This window comes from Coturnix japonica, chromosome 1 (genome assembly GCF_054131305.1).
Source record: "Coturnix japonica strain WE chromosome 1, WE-NBRP24, whole genome shotgun sequence".
Lineage (NCBI taxonomy): Eukaryota > Metazoa > Chordata > Aves > Galliformes > Phasianidae > Coturnix > Coturnix japonica.
The window spans coordinates 93136833-93162163 of NC_140663.1; positions in this window are offsets into that span (position 1 = coordinate 93136833).

Consider the following 25331-nt stretch of genomic DNA (forward strand, 5'->3'; position numbering starts at 1 on the left):
TTTCACTGCTCACATAAGCTTTGGTTCTTCGTTGGGGGGGCGGGAGAGAGGGGGGGGGGGGGGGGGAAGAAAAAAAAAAAAAGAGATTTTTTGTTCGTGTCATGTCATACCACATAAAGATTTTTCTGCAAGTCTATTAGGAGGATTCCCTCTGCTTCTTCAAATTAGCAAGCCAGACAGAATACTGCAGTAAGACAATGTGACAAATAAGATAATTTGTCTCCAGGACACTATCAAAATTAATTTACTAAAAATCAGAAGACAGATGGTTACAGTCTGGTATGGAGGGGAAAAGTAACCCCATTTCAGTGTGATCCTCCTGTTACCCTTCTACTGTGAGCAGTAACATATATAGTATTAAGCCTTTCTGTTTTTGGATCCATACTTTGCCTCCCTCCAACCAGTTTAAGTCAGAAGGAAGAAGAAATTTTGAATCATTGGTAGTATTTTGACATCTCCTCTGTTGAAGGAGAATGGGAGACTGCTGAATAGGAATGGGAGACATTGAGTACTGAGATCTAATGTAAATTAGCTCAACAGGGACATTCCAACTAAATACCAAGAAGCACTTCTTCAGTGTGCAGGTGGTGAAGGCCAATAGCCTACCTCCATTGGACAGTTGTGCCAAATCTGCTGTATTGACACTTCAGGATGAATGACTTATGATTCACCAAATGAAAATAGAGTGCTGATTGTGATTCTGCTGTTCACCCAGAGATGCCTTTCCTTAAGATAATTATTTCAGAATTAACATAGGAAAACACACCCACTCTCCAACTTATGACGGAATTTAGCTTTATAGGAAATGACGAAGTCCACAGAGACTTCGTCCACAGAGAGGGAAAGCTATCAGTGTGTAAGAGCTGGGTTATTAGCCAACTAATTTTACCATTTTGTTGAGTGTTCAATCATAGTAAATACACTGTACAGAATTATGTATAACAGTTTTGTGTACCAATGTTGTTTTTCCATCTCATACCTACTACATAAATATTAAGAAAGATCTGCAAGTGATGTAAATCAGAACTGACATTAAAACAAAAGAAGTTGTGCTGTCAAATAGAAACAGACAATAACAATTTCTTGGATATTATTCAGTTCTCTGAAACACTGCATAACAAAAATGAGATCCTCATTTCTCATTTCATATTCCAAGAACTATGGAATAAAATTATTAATATTTTTACAATTTCATGTCATTTATGGATTTAAATCATATATGAAATTGTAATTATGGGTATACATTTTTTTCAATGCTTATTAATATTAATACCCTAGGTTTATAGAGCACACACTGAGAGGATAATTTGCCCCTTATATGTGCAAATCCTATTACAGTATTTGTCTAAAGGCTGGATTAATATTGAGTTCTTTCTTTTGCTAGCTCATAATTTTTTCAGTGCATATGCTTGAACTATGAGAATGCTAATGGATCACAAGGCAGGTAGGACATGTTAAAAAGGAATGCAATTACTTTTGACTATTCAAATATATTTCACATTTCAAAGACAGTTCACATATGACTACTTTCTCAATGAAATAATGAGTTACTAAGTCTTCATCTAATTAAAATAAAAGTTTCTTAAAAATACTAAGTAGTAAACCACATGGCCTCATTTTATCTGTGTCCAACTGGACTACATTTTATTTCATTTTTTCAGATGAATTAATTCTAAGTGAATTTCTTAAGGAAAAATATCCAGAACGCCTGTTTTTTAGGCTTTTTTTTTTTTTTTTAATTTTTTTTTACAACCAAATCTATGTTTCTACCTCTGTTTCAAAGTCAATTTTAGAAAGAATGAAAAGAGGTTTCTTTATCAAGATACTTATCTGTAAAGATTCTGGTTATATATTTTCGTTAACATTGTTTTAGGAATAAGTTATATGTGGTTCAGAAGAAATAAAAAATTCAGACTATTTTTGTGTTTCAAAATGTCATCTGCACACAATATCTACTAGAGCTGGTAACAAGTATGTATTGTGACAGTATCAGATGGCTCAAGAGCTCAGAAGTTTTTCCTAGAGGTCCACCCACTGTGTGGATTCAAGCATTCAAGTTGGCAAGTTTAAATCAAGCCTGCAGCCACAAACTAAGGACAAGCTGTGGCTTGGTGTAAAAAAAAGGGTAGAGCCTTTGATGAAGGTGAAAGCAGAGAAGATAAGAAAAGTTTAATTCTAATAATATTCTCATAATCTTGACAAGACTTGTAATATATCTGGAAATGTCATAGGCAAAATTACTGTAATTTATTTGAAAAAGATACCATCTGACACTGTCAGTCACACAAAAAATCTTGGATTGTAGAGTAAATGTAGTCCTGAACCTGGCCAAACAGCCATAACAGTACAATACTACATGTAAGCAGCTGATCAAAATCCTTGAGCTGAAAATTACCCTAACTAGTTTGGGTCTGTAACAGTATGTTATAATGTACATTGATATATCTTGGGCTAATGCATATTCAGTTGTAGTTGCAAAGAGGTTGATGGTGCAGCACAGAGAAGCCTTTAGATAATATATGCCATTTTAATAAGCTCATGTTTCTAAGCCTCTGTAGATGTCAAGGTTATACAAAGATTCAGGTGTGAGCACATAAGACCCATTAGCCTGATTCACTTAAACTAGTCTGAGGCTGTTATTCAGACTTTCTGGTGTTCACATAACTCGAATACTAAGCAAAAAAGGCTCAGAAATCTAGTCCTGATTCATTCTGAACCTCACAACTCCTTTAAGTATTCACCAGTTAACAACCCATTACTAACACAGATGGGTCCGTACTGGTTGTCAATTCTCATATGATGGGAAGTTTCTACTCTACCGAATATGCCATGGTAGCACATCTGTGAGTTTCCTGTCTTTGCCAGAGTGAGACTGGCATGTAGACAAATTATTCTGAAATATAGTCTGAGAAAATATGTTTCTTCCCTCATTTTTTGTCATGCTACATTCAAGATAAGAAGTTTTGAGTAATACTTAGAGTATTTTGGACTTTCATATAAAAATATTACATCAAAATATTTTTTAAGTTGTTAAGTCAAACATTTCAAAGTCCAGTAATGTGAAGATTCTGCATATTTGATTTCATTTTCTGTTTCTAAAGGTTTTATGTAATCTTCCACTACAACCATACTACTGTTTGTTGTTGTTATTGTTGTTTTATTACTGTTGTAATAATTGTAATTGTATTACTGTTTGGTTTTTTTTGTTTGTTTGTTTTCCCCCTCTTAGTACAATACATTTTACATTTAAGGCAGGCCCGCATATGCTCTGACCAATCTGAAACTCCCCTCTTTTTCTCAATCTTGTCCTTGCTGCCTTCACTTCCACTTCAGCCTTTTCTCCAGCATCTTCCTTGTACCACCCATTCAGCCTCAAATGTACAGTCTACATTTCTGTCAGGATCACTCTGCTTCTTCCTTTTCAGAGAATAAATTAGCCTCATGGCTGTGTCCTCCAGCGGGGCATCTCCATTTTGCCTCCTCCATGCTAACTACACCTCCAATACATCCTCTTGAATGAAATGTGCGTTGGGATCACAAAACTTAGCACATACCAGAGATTATATCTGTTGAAAAACTTTTTACTAATAAAATATAATTACAACTGCCCACTACACTTTTTGGCTACATCTTAGGATGATAATTATATAAAGAATTTAATTCATTCACAAGATTCAAGTACAGTAAATTTAGAAACTGCTTTCAATAACCTGACAATGTTTTGTATTCATTCCTTTCTATTCTTCTGAAGCACATTTCTGTTTAAATTCTTTAGAGCTTTTCAAAGCATGACATATAAGAAGGCCTTTCTGTTTTCTTCTGCGGTTTCACAGTAATGCTTAGAAGAACCTACTGCCTACTGGCATTTCTAATGATGTTTTTCTAGTCTGTCCACCTTTCACCACCTTTCATTACATCAGAAAAAGAAAAGACAAATTAGATTTATCATGATATTTCTTTTCTAAAAAGCAAATCTGTAGATTTCCCCCCTAACCTCAAAGCATTCAATTTCTGTCAGCATGTTTCTCTACACAAGGAAATCCTTAGCTCCAACATATTTTCCAACAGATAAGTTGGTTCCATAGATCTACATTATTTTATCATTGAGACATTAATTCCACGTCCATAAGAGATTTGCAAAATAGACATTTATTTGTATCCACCTTTTGTAAATATGTTGCAAGCATGCATCTTTTGAGGATGCTCTATATAGATGCTACAAAAAACATGTGAATGGAGCCACATACACACTATTAATGTTTTGTTTGCTTATTTATAAATATGGATGACTCAACGATGAATACTTTTCAGTCATTACAACTTGATAGATTGTTTTTGATTTTTTGTGGTTTGAGGAGTAGTTCAAATACAGTTTAATATTCATATGCAATTATTAGGAGGATATGTAATTAAATCTTCTGTATTTTACCTAAAGAACAGAATCTGAGCAGTGGTTTCAACAGGAAGAAAATCATAAATTTAGATTTTGAAGTCTTAAAGGGCAAGGCTACATGAATTTTGAGGTTTTCTTGGGCAAGAGTGGCTCTTGCAGAACAGTTAGTTTTGTTAGATATGCAATGATGTATAGAAATGAAAAAAAAAAATAATCTGTTAAACAGGAGTTGTTGATGTAGATGTTGTGTCACAGAGTGGACCATATGTATTTTTTTCATATTTCTGTTGCTTCTATTAGCATTCTGTGTTCAGTGATTCAGAAAAAACGACATTAAAATTGCTAGGGAAATGGAACAATAACTATTTACGAGAGTAGTTTCTGAATAAATATTTTAGCTGAGAGGTAGAAGAAATAATAGTGTCTGCAAATTTTAAAAGCACTTTAATACCAGTATGTAAACCAAACACGTCTCCAGAGTCACAAAAAAATTCAATAAAAAGTAATATCTTTATATGACAAATAATTTACTTCTGCAAAGAGAATGTTAATTTCCTCCCCACCTCTCACTCTTCCCTGAAGATAAAAGAGCAAAGAAAATAACCCCCTCTATCAAAACTGGAAAGTGTACTATGCAACGATTCCTTTTTCCAGTTTCATTTAGCCTGGCACTGTCACTAAAGGCTGAATACCTTCATGGAAAGGTTCATTTTCTGCTTACTCTGAGCCTCACAGTCATGTGCCAAGAGGCCCACGACCATGCCTGAAGATTTAGCTGACTCTGCTGCCAAGGCTAAGCTTTGCTGGACAGAACAAATCTGTGCATTGAAGTTTATGCACAGCTACTCAGAATAAAGAAGAGAAAAGAGTTACTGTGTCTGTACAAACACAAGGCTAAAGCTCTCCCTGCATGTACTAGCAAGGGACAAGATCTTTTCAAAATCTGTATTGCCACCCAGGCCTGAGAATTATGTCTTATTAGTCCCATATTCAGTTTGAAAGGTTAATTATAATTTGTTTGGACTGCTTAAGGACTAAATGGCTGATATGACTGATGAACGAGGATATATTTCTAAAATTAGCTAAGAAAAAACAACAGAGAAACAGTTCCTGAGTTACTCATATATTAAGATGATTAAAATTCTAGACCATGAAAGAAGAAGTCCTTCTATACATAGATTTTCTTTGTTAGTTCTTTCAGGGTAAAAAGATTCTTCCCATGTAGAATACAAACAATGAAATATTTGCAGGAGACACAAAATGTGATCATTAACATATTAAATGTTAGTATTAACTGTGAAATATGATTTAAATATCCATTTCCTCATTTAGATAACAGACTGTATAATTAAAATATTCCAAATGTGCTTCATATTTTTAAATGTCAATTTAGTATACATATTACTTTTATTTAAAAAAAAAAAAAAAAGCCATTTCAGTTATTTTCTCTGGGTTATAATTTCAGTAGTCATGTCAAAGGCAGCTGGAACCAGTGGAGTGCCTACTCTCTGACATCAACATTTTTATATGGAAAAATGGTTTCCATTAATTTGTTTACACTATGCGAAAAATAATAATGAGAAGGAGCAAGGAAACAGTTGTCACTGCAATCCTCTGTATGTACTTTACAATATGCTCAAGTTATCAGCAGCACTGATGTGTAAAATATTTTCTCTAGGGATTTGAATACCTATGTGTATTAGATAGATAGGCATAGCACAAACTTAATAAGCACCACAGTGGTAGAAAGGATCTACCTCCATTGTGTTTTTCTGAAGTTTAAAAAATATTAACAAATTTCAGATATAACTTGTAGTGAGGTGAAAAGAGAAAATAAACCTAACTGCATACACACAGAACTGCGAATAAAGCTGTTACCAGCTATTGATCCAGCAGCGTAGCCTTTGTAAATACATTAAGCAAGTATTAATTTAATACTTCAATAATTTTACCATCCTATGTCATCCTGTCTCTGATCTCATCCTCCAGAGTTCTAATTTCCCCCGTGATTAATTCTTTTCATTGATAATAATGAAAAATCTCCTGAGTTATGGTTTTCATTTCTATCCATAGCAATTCACTTTCTTCCTTCTAATTATTTAATATATCCTTTGAATATGTTCTCAGGGAACTTCCAATACTTAATCGTTTTTTTTTCTCTTTCAAGTTGGCATTAATTGCTTTATTCAGATCAAGTCCTTGTTATCTACAAACTATAAACATAAGTAGGAGTTTTGCTAGGTTTTCTACTTTTAATCAACACATATTTTCATGAAGGAAAAGGTGGACATGAAATATTTGCATAAAAATACGTATAGACACATATTTGTCTCTGATGTATATGGAGATGATATCATGTTACCATACAGTAATTGCAGTAATATCAAGTAGTGTTCTGTCATTTTCAGAACATATTTAAAAAACACCAGTTCTTAATTTTTCTCTTTGCTACTGAAAACTGCAGGCTAAAGGCTGTTCAAGAAAAAATTATATTTTGATGTATCCATCAGAGCAAATGTGTCTGGTTTTGATATATCTTCTATATGAAGGCTTGTGTTGCATCAAAGTAGAAAAGATTTGTGGGTTTCTTGTTCTTATTTTTCCTCTGTTTTGTTCCCCCCAGCTCACACTAAAGAGTTTTTATCATATATTTTAGATTCAGGAAGCTATGGTTTCAGTAGAAAAGTTGTTCCTGGGAGCTCCACATTTTTATGATTAGAAACACTGCTGCCACCTAAGTTACTCTTACTTCTAAATTCTTTAAAATGTCAATTTACGAGACATATAAAGTATAATGCTATAGAGTAAGAACCAAACAGATAGAGGAAACCATACAGAACTCATCTCAGTAAATGTATTTGAAACAGTTATTCAAATGTTATACAATATTTGAAACAGATATTTTTCCTCCGGCCAAAAGAGATATCTTATTGAATCAAATAGTTACCAAATAGTTATCTGATGATATAATTACTGTTCTTGTAGGAAATACCAAGTGATGCTTGCAAGAAAAGAAGATCAGTAATTTTAAGTTTTTTGGCACTAGCTGTTTACAGTTCTTGCTTTTTAGGTTTTCTGTTTGTTTGTTTTCTTTTTTAAAAAACACTTAATTGTTTGGAACCACTTGGAGTAGCAATGGGATAACAATGGAACTATTTCTTTGTTGCAACTTTTTCTGTTTTTCATATTTTGACTCTAGTAAAATATCTGAGAATTCTTTCCAAAGACTGACATTGATATTCACAGCAATTACGCTTTAGCTTTCTCTAAACTTCTTGTGAAGGTATTTCAATTTTATTTTTTTTTTTATTTTTTCTACTCTGTACAAGGCAAAGCCATTTCTCACCCACACTGATAGAAACCACCTTTGTATAAATTCATGATTCTTAATTCTAATTCAAGATTTTCTCATTATTGGTATATGTGTAAATGCACTTAGCCTATTATATTCTCTGACACTAATGATAGATTTTCCACTTCTTATTATCTTTCAGGGGTAATGTACCAAGGGTTCCTTTACTCTTCTGGCTACATTTTTTCTCATGAAACATACAGGAAATAACAAAATCACAGGATCAGACAATCATAGAATCCTTAGAGTTGGAAGGGACCCTTAAAGGTTATCTAGTCCAACTTTCTTAAAATGAACAGAGATATCCACAGCTAGATTAGATTGCCTAGAGCCTGATCCAGTTTATCCTTGTAAGTTTCCAGTGTCAGGGCATTCAGCTCATTTCTGGAAACTTGTTCCAGTGCCCTACCACCCTCACTGTAAGAAACTTCTTCCTTATATTTAACCTAAATCCATTATGCTTGAAACCGTTTCACCTTGTTCTATCACAACAGACCCTGCTGAAAATTCTGTCCCCTTCTTTCTTGTAGCTCCACTGTAGAGACTGAAAGGCCACTATGTCACCTCACAGCCTTCTCTTCTCGAGGCTTAATAGCCCCAGCTTAGTCAGTCTGTCCTCATAGGAAAGGTGTTCCCTTACATGGATCACTTTTGTAGCCCTTCTCTGGACACACTCCAGCAGGTCCATGTCCCTCCTGTACTAAGTACTCCACATCTGGGTGCAGTACTCCAGGTGAGGTCTCACCAGCACAGTGCGGAAGGGCAGGATCACCAACCTCCACCTGCTGGCCATGCTTCTTTTGATGCAGTCCAGGATTCATTTGACTTTCTGAGCTGTGAGGGCACACTGCTGGCTCATGTACTGCTTTGCCATCCACCAGTACACCCACGTCCTTTTTATCAGGGCTGTGTCCTGTCCTTCATCCCCCTGAGACACCTTGTTCTTTGCTTTGAACAATGTGAGTCTTACCTGGACCCACTTCATTCCCTAAAAATGTGTAAAGGAATAATAGCAAGAGAAGATAAACTACAGATCTGTCTTGCTTTACTGTTTTGATTATATTATAGTGAACTTAACTACAGTAAGAATTAATCAATAAATCTGTGTAACCTGTATATCAGATAATTCAAGTACTGCATTCTTAAAATGATTACTATAAGACTGACTGACAGCATCCTCTTTTAATTTTGTATTTTCTAAAAGTTCAGACATAAATTTGAATGAATTTTAAACAAATTTCTTCATTTGTTAATGTATTTTTTTTCAAAAAATATTCTATTCCGTTTATAAAGAAACGAAACCTGATTCCAGAATGACTTCATGATTAGAAGTGAACAATCATTATGACATTGTCTCGCTCCAATTTGTAGGAGGGAGGCAAGGTTCTTTGATATGTGTATTCCCGGCATGAGATTAAGAAGCAACGGTTCAAATGTTGGTCCAACCAGTTTATTGAAGTCCTAGGCTTTTTTTAGAGAGACAGGGAAGGGAAGGTAGGCGATAGGGAAAGTAGGAAATATAAGCAAGGAGTCTGTGCAGAGAGCAAAAGAGACAGTCACCACCGTGGGTCCAGCGAGGTACACAGTGGGTCCATTGATCTCAGGAACTCGTCTGATCACCGCGGGGGATGGGAGACAGCCAGGGAGCTCCACAGTAAGCTGGTCCCGGGGGTTCTTCCGACAAAGTTTTCCCCTCAGGGAATTCTCCGTCAAAGGTGTCTTTGGGAATTTGTCTCCAAAGTCCCCAGTTTAGCGAAGGCCTTTTATCCTCCATTTCTGTGAGGTTGTTTTTCTCCTTAGTTTGGTGTGACATACCTGGCCCAACAGATAAGCCAGAAGGGAGTGGTGCCTTTGTTGCCAGGCACAAGCATTATCACCTTTCGCAGTGGTCAGCTCCTCCAAGCCACACCCCTGAGAAAGGCTGCCTGTCCTGCTTGCAATCATGAGCAGAGGTGCCGTGTCACGATGACACCCATCATTCACTCTCCTGGATAGTTATCAGTTGCCAGTCAGAGTCTTATCGTTCACGAAGCAAGCTTTGAGACAAATAAGAAAAACAGTTCTGTCCTTCACAGACATTTAAGCTTTTCAAAAATTGTCTGAATAAGGTTCTTGATAAATATGGCTGAAAAATAATCTATTCCACTGTGACCAATGTAATGACCGTTGTTTTTCTCAGAATGACAGATTACCTATAGAACAGTCACAAATCCTGGCATATGAAAGTATAATAAATTGTAATGTCTGTTACACTGGTGAGTAGTCAGCTGAACTATTAGCAGCAATAGATCATCTAACACAGCAACACATATCTACTAATTTTAGCAGACATTTTTTTCTTACAGTTTCAAAACTACATTCTATTTACCCATATCAAAGTTAAAAGAAGTGTTTTTGTTAAAATGGTTCAGATGGATGTACTGCAAAAAGCACTGTCAGAATAATGAACTGATCTCTCTATTTTCACTCCCCACCACAGCTTCAGGACTGGTTATACTTCTGTCTTTTATTTTTTATATTTTATATTTTATTTTTTATATTTTATATTTTTTTTTATTTTTATTTTTTATTTTTTATTTTTTATTTTTTATTTTCTCCCTGGATGCAGAACAATAGGTGTTTGTATTCTTGCACCAGTAGGTATTCTTCCAGCTTATAAACAGATCTACGTGCCATTCTCCATGCTACTGTCCATGGATAAATTTCTTCCGTTTCTATTTTTAAATTTCTCCTCCTTTAAGTAAAAAGTCTCATGTCATTTCACATTCAACTTAACATTTAATATACAATGTAACATGTAATGACACTTAACATACAATAAGCATAGCATGAAGATATTTTTACATTAGCAGTTGTGTAATAAACTTTTTTTTAAAAGGTCAAAATATTTTATAAGCATGCTAAGTAATTTTCTGACAAAACAAGAAGCTAATTTATCCTTAATTGTTTATAACTGGTCTGAGACAGAGTTTGCCATCTGGGACAACATGCATGAGATTTCATCTCTCCCACAGATCACTTTAAACTGCAGCAGAATGCGTAAACTTAAGTTCAATTGCACCCTCCGTCTGTGCCCCATGTTCTTATTCCTTATCTCCTCTTCTTTGATAGCACACGGTAATCTATCATGCACTTACAACATATCCTTCAGTAAGATTGGTATAGGCTCTCATTCAGATTTGGAGTGAGATCTAAAACAAATAGTCTTTACTTATGAAGGTGGACTTTTTCAGATAAGACTTGTTTACTTCTGTTTCAGATGTATCAGAAATGTTGTATGTAAATACCAGTTAGACCAGCAATTTTCATTCATGGATTTTTTGCTCCTTTTTTTACAAGGGAAAAAAAAAAAAAAAAAAAAAAAAGGTTACTGATAGTTACTTAAAAGGCCATATACTAACCTTTCTCTCTTACTACTATCCATCTGTGCTTTCTTTTATCAAATCCACTGAAAAATGCTGAACATAACGTCCATAAAAACAATGGTAAATTATGATTCTGTGAAATAATAATCATAATGCTATCCTTTTGTTACTGCTAGAAATGTAAACTGATATCATATATAAAAGCTGGAAAATGACCTTTTAAACATCAGGACACACATTCACTAGTATCAGTTTCTTCTGTACCTTAAAGCCCAAGTTCTGTGTGCCCTTTCCTTACCACCCTAAGAGCACGTTTGGACTTCTAGATAAGGTAAGTCACATCAAAGTCATTTTACTGAGCTCCACAAATCCAGAGAGCTCCATATATCGAAACACCTTCTGGTACCTTGGTAGTATTTATCCTGGTATAGAACTAGGTGAGCAAAATCTTATGTTCAGTTTTTGGGAGCATATCATCATCTTGGTATCTGATTTTATATTAACTTTTTTTTACCCCCTTTGGTTAAAAACATTACTTAATTTCTTTCTACATATAAAACATTATTATATTTCATTAATTCCTTTCTGGGAACTTCAAATGCATCACATCACATGCACTGTATAATCTGGTAATTTGCTTCAATTAGACCATTTAATAAAATTTTCATGAAAGCGGCCTCTTGTTGAGATAGGCTATCAGTTTGCTTAAAGATAGAGCTGTAGCACTCACAAGTATAATCTATCAGGCAAGCTAATTGACATTTTGACCAATAGAGTTTTCATGACCTCTCCCCATGAATCCTGACAAGGGCTACTTGTCAAAGTATTAATTCTCACAGTTATTGGGTGACACCTACAAGTAAATTAAATGTATTTTTAATAGAATGCTCTGTCTAGGTAACCTTATCTCTATGAATAGACACTGACATGAATATTTATTTAGAACTGCATTTAATGGAATCTACAAGTGAAGAACTCTAGAAAACAATCCATATTAATTATACCGAAACTACTGCTTACATTAGGTAGCTGGGAAAATATTTTTACTATAAATTACCATATATTATTCATGTACTGATATTAATAAAATGAACTGTCAAAGTCTGTCAAGGTACAAAATAAATTGCAGGTATGACAAATTTCTTACCTTAATTAAGCCTCTATCTTATATCTACTTCAGGTATTCATGCAGCTTCTGAAATTTCATATGTAAAAATAAGGGCAATGCCTGTGCAAATATACACTAAAGATAATATTTGAATTGAAAAGTGCAAACTCTGACTAATATATTTTGTTTACACTATCAGAAGTACAATATGACAATACAGATACTTAACTAGAGGGATAATCACCAACATTTAGTGGTAGATGATATTAAAAATTACATTCTGTCAGTCCTAACTGAATATAGTATTTCATTATCTTTGCTAAGACTAGGAAGTTACCACTATTTGTATATGTATTTAGGAAAAAGATTGCTGAATTTTTTTTTTATTTTTATTTTTTTTCCTTTATTGCTATACTTGCATTTTGTGCCTGATGTCTCAATCAACAGATTGTAAGGAATGTAGATATCTGTGCAGGGAATGTCCTACAGAAAACTCTTCCAAACTAAGTAAAAAGTAACCAAGTAAAAATTAACTAAAGGTTTTGTCCTATAAAACTTTCTCATTTAATGTGGATAGAACTAAGAGCAAATATAAAATCCATTCTTTTTAAATTCTAAAAGCTCTTAAGGAAGTAGACTTTGAAGTCAGCAAATAAGTTAATGTCTGGGAAGGTAGAAGAAAATTAATTTTGTGTAGTGAAGAGGAAACCAAGAGGATACTGAGATGAAACAAACCAGGTGTGAGGGCTCTTGAGAAGATACATCTGAAGGAAAGGAAAATAAACTCCAGCTCATTCTAAAAGTAATGGAATAATCTAATAGGACTTGTCTAAAAAGAAATATTTTAGAAAGACAGGAACATATTAAGTTTTGACCCAGTTATTTCTGTTTTCCACAACTCATAATGGCTTTTGTTGTCTACTGAAAGACGTAAAGTGAAGGCAAAAAGAAGTCAAACCTTTACAAAAAATAAAACTAAACAACATCATTCACATGGAGAAATGTAATCTTAGGACCCCTGATAGTTCATTTTCTGAAAAGAATGCTATGACTGTGGTGCTCTGACAGTGTTTTTGAAAGCAGTGTGGATGCTAATTTACTCACACATCAGATGTGAAACACAGCTGTCAGATGATATGATGAAAGAAAAACATGAGTGTGGCATTCAAAACTACCCACACTATAGAAAACAGTGATTGTAAACCTTGTCTTTGGGTCAGCTATGGGAATGTAGAGGATGTTTAATTCTTTATGTTCCCTTATGCCAGAAAGAGAGATTTTTCTGTTTTAAGCCATTTCACAAATATTTCTACTTAGATCACACTGGCAATTTTAGCAGTGAAACACATTCAGTATAACTTGACAGAATAACAACTATTTCTGATCATGAATTGCAAAAATTTGTAGATATCCCAGTCACTGATCACCATGAAATTCATCTTTTATAGTTCTAAAGATGCAATGAATATTTTCAGAAACATGTAGATTAAAAATAAAAAAGCATTCCTTCTCTTTCCAGTAAACTTAAAATCATTTGAAATTAAGAGGATAAGTAAACTTTTTTATTTTTAATTATTTATTTATTTATTTATCCCCATGTACTATTTAAGAGATCAAGTAACAGTTGTGGTTATTCTGGTGGTTTGGTTTTGTTTTCATATGCTTTGGATCTATCACTTCCAGTCTAGGTAATTTCAAAATTAACCTCTATAATACAGAAAATAGCTTAGTGTCTGTGGAAGTGAAGACAAAGTTACTACTGAAGAGCAACTTTCTGTTAAAGTTTTTGGTTGTTGTTGTTTTATATAAATAGTACCATGCTCAGACATACACAGTGTACAGTTCTTTTTTTGGACGTCATCCACTTCCACTAGTTTTAGGGAGCTGTATGATGGCTAAGATGATGACTACCTGAGGGAGGACTGTGCAAACAGTCTCCACACCTGTTGTGTTTTACAATCTGCTTTTATGTGAGAGACGGATGAATGTGAAGGAATAAGCTTTGCACAGAGAGAAAACTGCAAGAATTATGTACTTTCTCATCTCTGAAATTATAATATGTATTCACTCAAGCACAATCTAGACAACACATACACATTCTATCAGAAATCTCCATGCTTCTGGCAAAGCAAAAAGAAAGAATTGATTGAGGAAGACACAAAATGTTTTGGATTTTTTTTTTTTTTTGCTTTTTTTTTTTCCCCCAGAGACAATTTCAGAATCATTTCCAAGAAGAGTATAAAAAGAGTCACAGCAAAACTGCAATAAAAAGATATCCAAATGGTCTACAGATAATTTCATAAGCTACTTTTGCAAAAGGGGATAGAACAGAAATATTTATGCTTCATGTTAAAAGATAATAAGTCACACCTTTTTTATTTTTCTTTTTTTCATATGTAAAATAGGCCACCAAAAGAAGTAAAAACAGATGAAAAGAACAGTTTAATTGAGAAAACATTTGAGCTGCTCAAGATGTGTCATTTTCTTTTTAGACCTTTAAAGTGAGGCATTTCTGGACAGTATGCCTTATTCATCTGGAATTCAGCTTGCTACTGGAACTGAAAAAATCTGTTCTATTCTGAAAGCACAAAATTTGAAAAAATAGAAAGCACTGTGCCACCAGAAGGCAAATAATGAGAACTTCTGTATTTGCATGAGGGGAAGATGTTAAAACTGAAAAATAGTGAAATAATTTAGAAACTGTTGTAGAAACTGAACTACCCAGATGTATTCTTAAAAATTAAAAAGCCAAACAAACAGCAACAACAACAACAACAACAAACCTGGAAAGAGATCAAATCAAACACAAGCTACTGCTTGTGAAACCATTTTTAGAAGCTTATAAAAGCACTATTAATGCAAACCTTGATTACAGTATTAAATACGATACAAATAAATGTTTTTCCCTCAAGGCTCCTCTGCTTTCTCCACTTCAAGATCAGAAACTTCACATTACACTCTCACTGACCGCCAGCCAGGCAAGAAAAGGAACTTCTCCCCTCTGGTGCAGAGCTGTGTGTTGTGCCATCAAGCTGATTCACCTCCAGAACAGAACTGGAAAGATGTTGATCCCTGCCTTTGATAATTGTTTTGTATTCTAATCATCCTCTGCATTTCTGAGCCAAATAGTTTTGTAACAGAGGTATAACTAGGTGGTGAGATCAACTACGCTACATTCCATTAAATAATGGTCATTTTTTAATTTTATTTTTTTCATACTCCGATCACAATAACCAGTTTTACCATAGAACTTCTGAGGTTTCTCTACTTTCTTCTGTTTCATGTCCAAAAAGCCTTGAAAGATTAAGATGCAGAGTGATGGAACACCATTGTTAGGTACATTTAATAATGTCAGAATATTTACTTCTCTTGATAAGTAAAAAACAAAACCAGAAATAAACAAACAAAAACAACAAACCAACAATAGGTCGTAGAAATCTGAAGTTAAAAGGAACGTGATAATACTATATTTTTCTTGTATCTTGCCTATGCCAAATAAAATGTGGACTTGACATTGCCTGGAATGCTATCTTGCAGGCCATAAACATGCCATAATTTAAAATACATGATTAATTCAAGCTCAATCTTACTGAAATGTATTATCCATATTATTATTATTGCCCAGTTAAAAAAGCATTACTTTTGAAAGAATGCTTTTGTTGTATCCTAAAAAAAATCATTTTTCTGTTAACTCCTATTAACCAATGCTCTGGATTTTGATGCACGTTATGTTGTTTGGTTTTTTTTTTGTTTGTTTTTTTACAATGGAGTGCTTTGTTGGAGGTCAGTAACTCTATGAACACATCATCTAAGAAGTTACACTTTGAGGCTTCTCTGAAAAAAACTCTGTATTTTGAGATCCTTTATACTTCCTGTTTCTTGATGAGATAGGCAGGCTGAGTAGGTCTGTTTTGTTCTAAGAAAGCCTCTGAGAAATAGTGAAGGATAACTTTTTGCTGATGTCTAACATCATTTTTGTCAGAAACAGGATTCAAGTATATCTAAATATATCATCCGGTTTAACTCCTGGCTTATCACTACTTCCTACCACCAAAGTACAAGAATGCTTTGACCCAAAAGGACTTGGATTGGATGGAAATACTCAGAGTAGACTCAACAATTGGAAGTCCAGCCTCATTCACTGTAAAATATTTCAAAGTGCCTTAGAGAAATTCAGCAGAAAGCAGTTTTAATTAATTTATCTTTCTCTCTTCTGATGTAATCTTACTACTTAAGGTAAAGAAAGCCCCCAAAGCAACTAACAACAACAACAAAAATAATAATAATTTAAAAAATTAAAATAAAATGGAGGCTTTATTATCATTTCATTGAAATCACTGAAAAAAAGCATTTGAATGAATTCTTTATATGATGAATGTAAACTGTGAAACAGAATTTTGCAACATAATCAGTTCTTGTCTAAGTTGAATGAAAAATAAGCTGGATACAAGCACACCACCCTTGATTCGAACCACAACAAGATCAACAAAATTAATAGCTCTAGACTTTCCAGATGAAGAGTTTGCCATATTTCTGTAGATTGATGGCTGTGAACTCTTTCTAAGCACAGAGGAAAAAAAAAAAAAAAAAAAAAGAAAAAAAAAAAGAAAAAAGAAAATAAGTAGTATCATATAGTTAGCAACTATGCAGATTAATCAAAGCAATACCTCATTCCTCATGAGTCAATGATAGGAACTGATGTTGTATTTGACAGCTTCACAGGCATCAGCTCTAATAAAAGCACAGTTCAGTGTAAGAATATTAGCCAGCAAACTACACTGCTGCTTGTTTGTAGTCCGTCAAGACATAAAATGTGATGTGTGCCACAGGGCACAGGGCAGATGGGTTCTGAGATGCTGTAAGCTATACACAGTAATAATGACATCCTTCAAGTCTTGAGCAAATTTCCCTTCAAGAAATCAAGTTCTGATAAAAACAAAGAGCTACTGAAAAATACCAGACCATCAGGGGAGGGGGGAAAAAAAAGCACATAGTAAGTAAATGTACTATGAGAATTAATTCCAACTGTCTCACTATACAGGTGGAAAAAATTCAAATACAAGGCAATATATGACCTGAATAATAATAATTATTATTATTACTGATAATTATTATTACTGAGATATAATTACTGATTATTACAATACTGATATTTCAGCATTGGAACTGGTTTTGATTTTGTGAAGATTTATAGGTTGTATGAAGAAAACGTTTTTAATTTACAACTTCAATACCCTTAGAGAAGCTTAAACAGATTCTAAAGTGTGTCATAATTATTTTTCTGTATCACATCAATTGTTACTTATATAGCACACCACCATCTGCCAGAATAGGCATATAATAAAGAAAAAAAGTGAAGCTAACTACTGCCCTTATGGCATGTTCAACAACATCACCATAGGATAAAGGAAAGAAGATAGTGAACTACATTTCTGCTCTTTTAATTACTGGAATGACAAAAACATGCTTTATCGGGAAAAAATAACATCTGTAATAAATCTCATACAAGAGAATTCTTCTTACAAAGAAAAAGATATTTAAAAAGTATTATTACATCATGCATATGTAACAGTTCACTGAGAAAGATTCTCTATTATTTAGAAGTTAATCCAAAGGTATATTACTCTTACTGTCATTCTTGCACTTTTATGGTATTTTAAAGCATTATACAATTACATAGGTTGAGCTATGAATTAAAAGCTGGACAGAAAATAATTGGAGAAAATTAATGGCTTGCAAAGACTGGTGCTGAACATGAGAACTGTACTCGAGTTAGCAGAGCAGAGAAAAAGAGAGGTTATGACAAAACCAGGGCAGGGTTCATAAAGCATATTTGTGTTTAAAATTTTGGTGAAACATATCTTTGTAAAATCTTTGTAAAGATTTGTATTTTTCAATCTGAATTCTTATTCTCCCTACAAGAAAGTTTGTTTTTCATAGAAAAAGCTATTTCAAAGTAGTCTGATGGATTATAAAAACTGTATTTTACTTCCCATGCACCTATGTCACCTCCTATACATTTACTTCTTCCTAAATGTAAATAATTTCTTTTGTAAGCAAGGGAACATAGGCTTGCTGCTGTCTTTGCACTAACTGTAATTTCAAAAATTCTCCTTAAAACACAGAACCCTTGTATTGTCTGAGTTGGAAGAGACATTTAATGGCATCTATCCCACCTCCCTGGAATGAACAGGGATATCTACATCTAAATCAAGTTTTTCAGAGATCCATCCAACCTGATTTTGAGTGTTTTTTCTAAAATCAGTTTGTCTTACCAGACAATATAATATACTTTACTAAAAGAAATGTGGACAGTAAAGATGCTAATTTCAAACTTTATGCTTTGGTGATAGATGGAAGAACTGATGCAACAGATACAGCTCAACTTGCTATTTTTACTAATGATATTGATAAAGAATACAATATCAATTCTTTGATGCCATTAAAATACACGGCTAGATCTCTTGATTTATAAGAAGTAGTAAAAATTACATTAAAAAAAAATAAAATTCTTTAACTTTTCCAAATGCATCTGCTACTAATGTCGCCCTGGCGATTGTCTGTAAAAAAGGAGGACTTACAAAATTGATAGAAGACCATGAAATTGCCACCAGAAACTCATGTTTTTTGAAATATCATTGTACCGTACATCAAGAAAATTTATGTATAGAATATGTACAATGGATAATACTGTGCAAATCATCATCAAAGTGGTGAATTTCATAGTCAAAAGCACTGAATCATTACCAGTTCCAGGAGTTCCTTAAAAATATTTATGATGATTATGGGGACATAATTTTCTTTTCTGAAGTAAGGTAAAATCCTAAAAGATTTTATGATTTGTGAAATGAAATAAACCCCTTTGTGAAATAAAAAGGAAAAATTGCAGCAGAACATGAAGATTAAAAATGCCGCACAGATTTAGCATTTTAGGTGAATTTGACTACTCATTTAAATGAGCTAAACATTTGTTTCATGTTCTGTGCTATGTTTCAAATCATAACAACATTAAAAATGAAATGTAATTTATAGCAAGTCACAGCTGTAGCAAATAATTTTATGCATTTTGAAACATTGGCTAAACATAGTTCTGTGAACAGCAGGAAAAAAAAAGAAAAAAAAAAAGCATGCTTGATTACTGTTTTGATAAAGAAATTTAAGAGTAGGTTTCAAGACTGCCAAAATAATAATAAATTTTTTGCTATATTTGCAACTCCACTTGCAGTCAACATAAATACATTACCTGCAAAATTTCAGTTGTACTGTATAGACTTTCTATCAGATATTCAATGAAAATAATTGATTGTGTTCCTCTAGTGAGCTTGTATATGACCTCTCTTTAACAGGGAAACATATCCTCTGCTTCACTGACACACCTCATTCATGTCATTACTTTTTGACAATTTGTACATTTGTGAATAACAGTTCTCAAGGGTTAACTCTAGGAAAAGTAAAATTTCATCAAAAGTCTCTGGTGAGCACCTTGAGAACTCACTAAGAATTGCAACCACTTACATAGAACCAGACTGATGAACTGAATTAACAATAAAGCAGTTTTGCATATTGAAAATGTGTTGTTCTATTTCTGCAGTTACTATATAGCTGTAAGTGTTTAAGACTTTTTGTATCTTTCTACTCCAGTACATGTACTTTAAATTGCTTCATAAAAAGCAATGAAGCCTGGAAATACAAAACTTCAGTGCAAAACTTTTGCATTAAAAGTTTGCTGAGATGTTAGAAAAAAGCACCTATTATTGTGTGGATTGTGATGTCAAAGAGATTCCATTGGATACACATAACACTTTACAGTTGCATCATTTACACTCAAACAGATTAAGATGAATGCTTGAAGATTACGTTTGTGTGCAGTTGTTTCCCTTACTACTACAATTTCTTGCGATGTTTAACATACTTCACCAGAAGTTTTCCATCTTATGTTTTATGTACATATACAGCAAAAATCTTTATTTCATATTTATTTATCTATTTATTTTTCATCTAGAAGAGGATGCATAACAAATGAAACTTTTACATTGATTTGACTACCTCATTAGAGGATGATATTTTGGCAGCAGCAATGTCTTTATAAATCAGTGTGCCTGAAGAGTTTAATTTCTAACAGTTAACTTATAAAACATTTTAAAAAAAAAAAAAGAAGTTCTATTGCTCCTTAAAAACTACTTCCAACTCTTTGGAATTCTGAGAAAAAAATATACCTTTCATTCACAACATGGCAAAGAATTCTCACACAGATTTATCTACCATGGTATCTTTAAGTGATTGTCAATTGGTCTTGTTATATAACTTTATAAGATGCATCTGAGTAAGCAAGAGCATTCACCACTTCACCAGAGGTATGAAATAAATAATTCTTAGCCTTAAATAGAAACACCATCTTCATTAGCCTTTCCATTTCTTTTTTTGTTGTAGACCAGGGAAACTAAAGCAGAATTGAGAAGTACATCATAAGCAAATGTGTCCACATGGAAAACCTCATGTAGAGCTGTGACTTGTGAAACAAGTGACATTATTTAAGAATTATATCTATCTGTAGACAGTTTGGGAACTGAAAAATTAGTTCTTTTCTTCTCTTTTATAAGGAAGCATTCTGGGAAGCTCAGTTAGAAACAAGTGAATCTGAAACACAAAAGGTACAGGAAACAATAGTATTTCTATGGAAATATGCACACTTTTAAGAGCACAAAGCTAAAAAATTCTGCTTCAGCTCAAATAATTATACTTTGTCATGATCTCTTCTTTTGACTTTATAATTAGTCTGATTTATGATATATTTAAAAAGTAAACAAACAAAAACACCATAAAATGAATCACAATGTTATCCTTGTTCCCTTGCTAGCAGATTTTGCAATATGCACTACTATCAATGCGCACCTCTGTGGGGAACAAAACAACTTTTGACTATACAAAATTCTATTTTCTCACCAAAAATGGACAGATTTTTAAAAAATTTATTTGTAAGATTTTTTCTTTTTTTGTAAAGAGGGGAAATACAAATACAAATAATAATAATAATGTAAACTTACTGCACTTAGTGGTAACAAAATTGTGAAGGTCTAGGTTACCAAAATGAGTGTCTAATATGACAGGAACTATGTGGATGTGACTTAATTTTACTCTGTAAGCTCCTGAAAAGGTGGTTCTGAATGGCAGATCAGTTTATATCTCTTGTACTTAATATTTCAAAGGTATTTACTTGGACACAAGCTTTCAAAAAGTATATATTTGACATTATTGCTGATAAAGTCAACTGCATTTTAAAATCAGTTGCAAGCATGAAATTTTCTGCTTTCTTTGCATAGGAAATATTCAGACTAGTCTAATCACTTAGAATATGAAATTTTAAAAAGTAATTAAATAAGAGCTTTTTATTGAACAGGCTCTTTCAAAACTGTCACTTAAGATGTAATCATTATGATACTAAATCCAACAAGTATTTCTCCTTACATACTTAACAACAAACTTCATTCATATTACCCATCATAACAGAAGCTGTCATATACTTAAATCAAACCATCACTAAATGTGACTGGAATGAGAAAGTATGTAACCTTTTCACCCATTGTGAAAGTGCTGTCTGCATGCTTTGCTCTGAATAAGACACTATTGACAAGTCTTTGCTTAAAAAAGAACTCTGACTATAAAATACTTATCTTTTTATTATATGTTATTCCCATGAACAGTCTTTCACTTGTTTGCATCCAGACTCTTCAAGGATGTTTTTTAAAAAAGGTATGTGTGTATATATATATATATATTTATATATATACCCACATATATCAGATGTGTGGCAAGGGTACAAAGGAGGAAACTTTGAAATATAACATTTTTCTTAAATGTAAAATCCTTCTAATCCTTTTCCTGTTTCTATTTGTGCCGCTTTATTTCCTCTTACCCACTTACCTCTTTTTTGGTGCTCTGGGAAAATTTCACCTAGAAAGCTAAAGTCTAAAAGAAGAGTTCCTGATGTTTCATCTACAGTCAAATACTCTATAACACAGAAATATCGTTTACCACCAGGAGGATTTGGGTGTTTTTGTTTGTGTGTTTGTTTTGTGTGTGTGTGTGTGTGTTGTTTTTTGTTTGTTTGTTTGTTTGTTCATTTACTGAAGAAATCAGTATGATTTTTCTTTTGAGGGAAGCAAGTGTGAATCAAGAACTGGATTATTTTTAATTTGTGACTGTATTTCTTGACAAAGACAAATAGCAAAGCCTTAAATACTGCTCAGAAAACATGGGGAAAAAGAAAAGCAAGCAAGCAAGGAGAAAACAGCACAGAAAGGATACAAAATACTAGCTCTAAACAAGTCTCTTGTGGCTATAATCCTTACCTGTCAGTTCACATAACCAGAGTCTAGCTGCTCGAATTGAGTGGCAGCTGTATCTACCTTCTCTAGCATGGTTTTCCCACCTCTTTTCTCCAAGTACTAATCAAAATAATATTAACCCTCAGTCTGAATCCTCAAACTGTCTTTTTGCAATCTAGTATGAATGGACTGTTTTAAATAGGACTTATGTCTTTCAATTTTGTGTACATGTCCGTACATATATATAAATGTATTTTTTCACATAAGTTTATGTATTTTAAGAGTAGCCACAACACTGATTCTGGCAGAGTCCAAAAAGCATTTAGATGATACTCTGATGGATGGTTTGAATTTCTGGTGTGTAGAATCAGGAATTGAATTTGATGACCTGTGTGGGTCCCTTTCAATTCAGGACATTCTGTGATCAGTTCATCCAAAAGTCAGAATGTATTTTCCCATACAAGCCATTGAGCTTTATGTTTTAATGGACAGTGTTCTGCTTTTGCAGGAATATAGAAAAAAACATAAATTTAAATTGATGGTAAGTCAACCTCAACCTCCTTAGCAATAAGAGATATTTGGAGATAACATTTACATAAAATTATTCATTTATATTTATCCATATATGATCCCTGTATGATTAATGAGCAAGTGGCCTATTTTCATACTGAAAATAGTGCCATCTTCTGGAATAGAAAGACTCCCTACTGTACACGAGTCTATTTTAACCACTGTCTTCTTGAATCAACTCAAACTATAAACTCATAAAAGTGCAGCCCAGAACCATCTATTTTGGCTCCAGGTCTGCTAGACTCCTTGACTCCCTGAACAAACAAATTTGATTAAAAAAGCAGCAGAGATGCTACACATACACAGAACAGTGGCACCCTTCTCTATGTTATATATACAGATGTGTAACCTGATGCAAAGGTGTGGGAAGTCATAGCGTGCTTCTCTCTTGCTTCTAGCCTTTGTGCTCTAGACATAATAGCTAGACAAGCCAGCAGTATCATCACTGCAAACAGAACAGCTAATAACAATCAGCACGCAGTGATAGCAATAGGTCCCTTTAATCTGTTGCAAAATTACATCTATATGAAATGTTTAGATGAAAGGAGTGAGCGTCAAAAATGTGTTTCAAAGCACAGGGCAATGCACAATTGTATACTGCAGTGGAAATCCAGAGCAGTTCTGGGTCAACAGAGCTCTACCTGGGCAGTGACCTGGACATGACTGCTGCGTTCTCTTTTTGAGGAGAAAGGAAGAAATTAAATGATATTTTATATACAATAAACAGAGACATTGACCCACATATGTATATGTATATATCTTCAAGATGTGTGTTAAAAAACTGGAAAGCAACAGACATTGAATTACTATCCCTTTCCCCTTTAACTGTCATGTTACACTAAGAAGACAACATCTAAAAACACTCTTGATGTCTGAAAAAAAAAAAAAAAAAAAAAATAGAGAAGAATTTGCTGGATAAGAAGCATTTCAGAAAGAAAAAAGTTTTGAAGGATGAAAATAAGTTAAACTCTTACTTTTCATAACTGTTTTTTCTTAAGTGCAGGTCAAATTGCAACATGATAAATACTTTCAGTGTCTCTAATGAGATTAGTATTAATTTAGATTAGATTAGAGATGGGATTAATGAATATTTCTATATGACACATGTTACATTCTGAATTTTCATAGGAGAAAGTTAAATCTCAATGTATGTAGATGAGTAAATAGCTACATACATGAGAAAGTCTACTTCCTATTAGTTTCTACTACACAGCACATCATAACTTTAACATATAAGTGGAGAAAAATTCACCAATATGTACACACACTGTATTTTTTAAATTCTATCTTCTGGAGAAAATAAAAGCCAAATTTTCAACGACTTAAGACCGAACAAAGTATAAAGATACTCTAGCAAAGAGATAGAAATAATACTGAGTCCAGGTCATTATATAATATAGTGAATTTTTAAATTATATTTATAGATTATACAAGAGGAAACAGTCTTAGAAAAAACACATTTGTAATGGAATTCAAAACTTGTAAGATAAGGTTAGACACAGAGTAGTAGGAAGCAGTATGATGAGAGGAAAATCTTGTATGTTATCAATATGCAGAATTAAAAAAACAAATAGGAAAAAGGAAATGGCAATATGATCTAAAAATGACTCCTAAAGTTTGTTGTGGATAAAGATTATTGTTATTATACTACTTAAAGTTAAATGCTAATAAGACTTCTGCTTGCTGTCCTGTCACCCCTTTAAAAGAAATCTTCTCTTTCTCCTCCTTGTGAATTGTTCTTATATATTTATGTGCAATCCCGCTGTTTTCACATGCACATGAATGAGCATGTAAATCTCACTTATATACACATGTTCTACCAGTATATCCAGAAAATTGTTTCTACCTTAAGACATAAAAGGACTCTACTTGAGTAATCCACATAAAATCAAAGACTGAACCTTTACCATTATACCATTATATTTCTAATCCTGGTGGAAGTACTGCATGGTATTACAGTGACTGAAATGGAAATGTCTCATATGAAAAGCCTTGTCCAAGAGCCATTAGGTGAAAATGCCTATATGCTGGGCATTTTTTAAGTGGAGACAGTGGTATCCTAACCTACAGACTTTTGACAGATAATGACTTCTACTAAACATTAACCTATTCATTTTTGAATTTGATGTTCTTTAGTATGTTGAGTTACTTGCCCACTGGTCCCTCACAAAATAAAAGTTACTTGGCGGTCTCATTCCAAATAAGTTACCATGTCAAA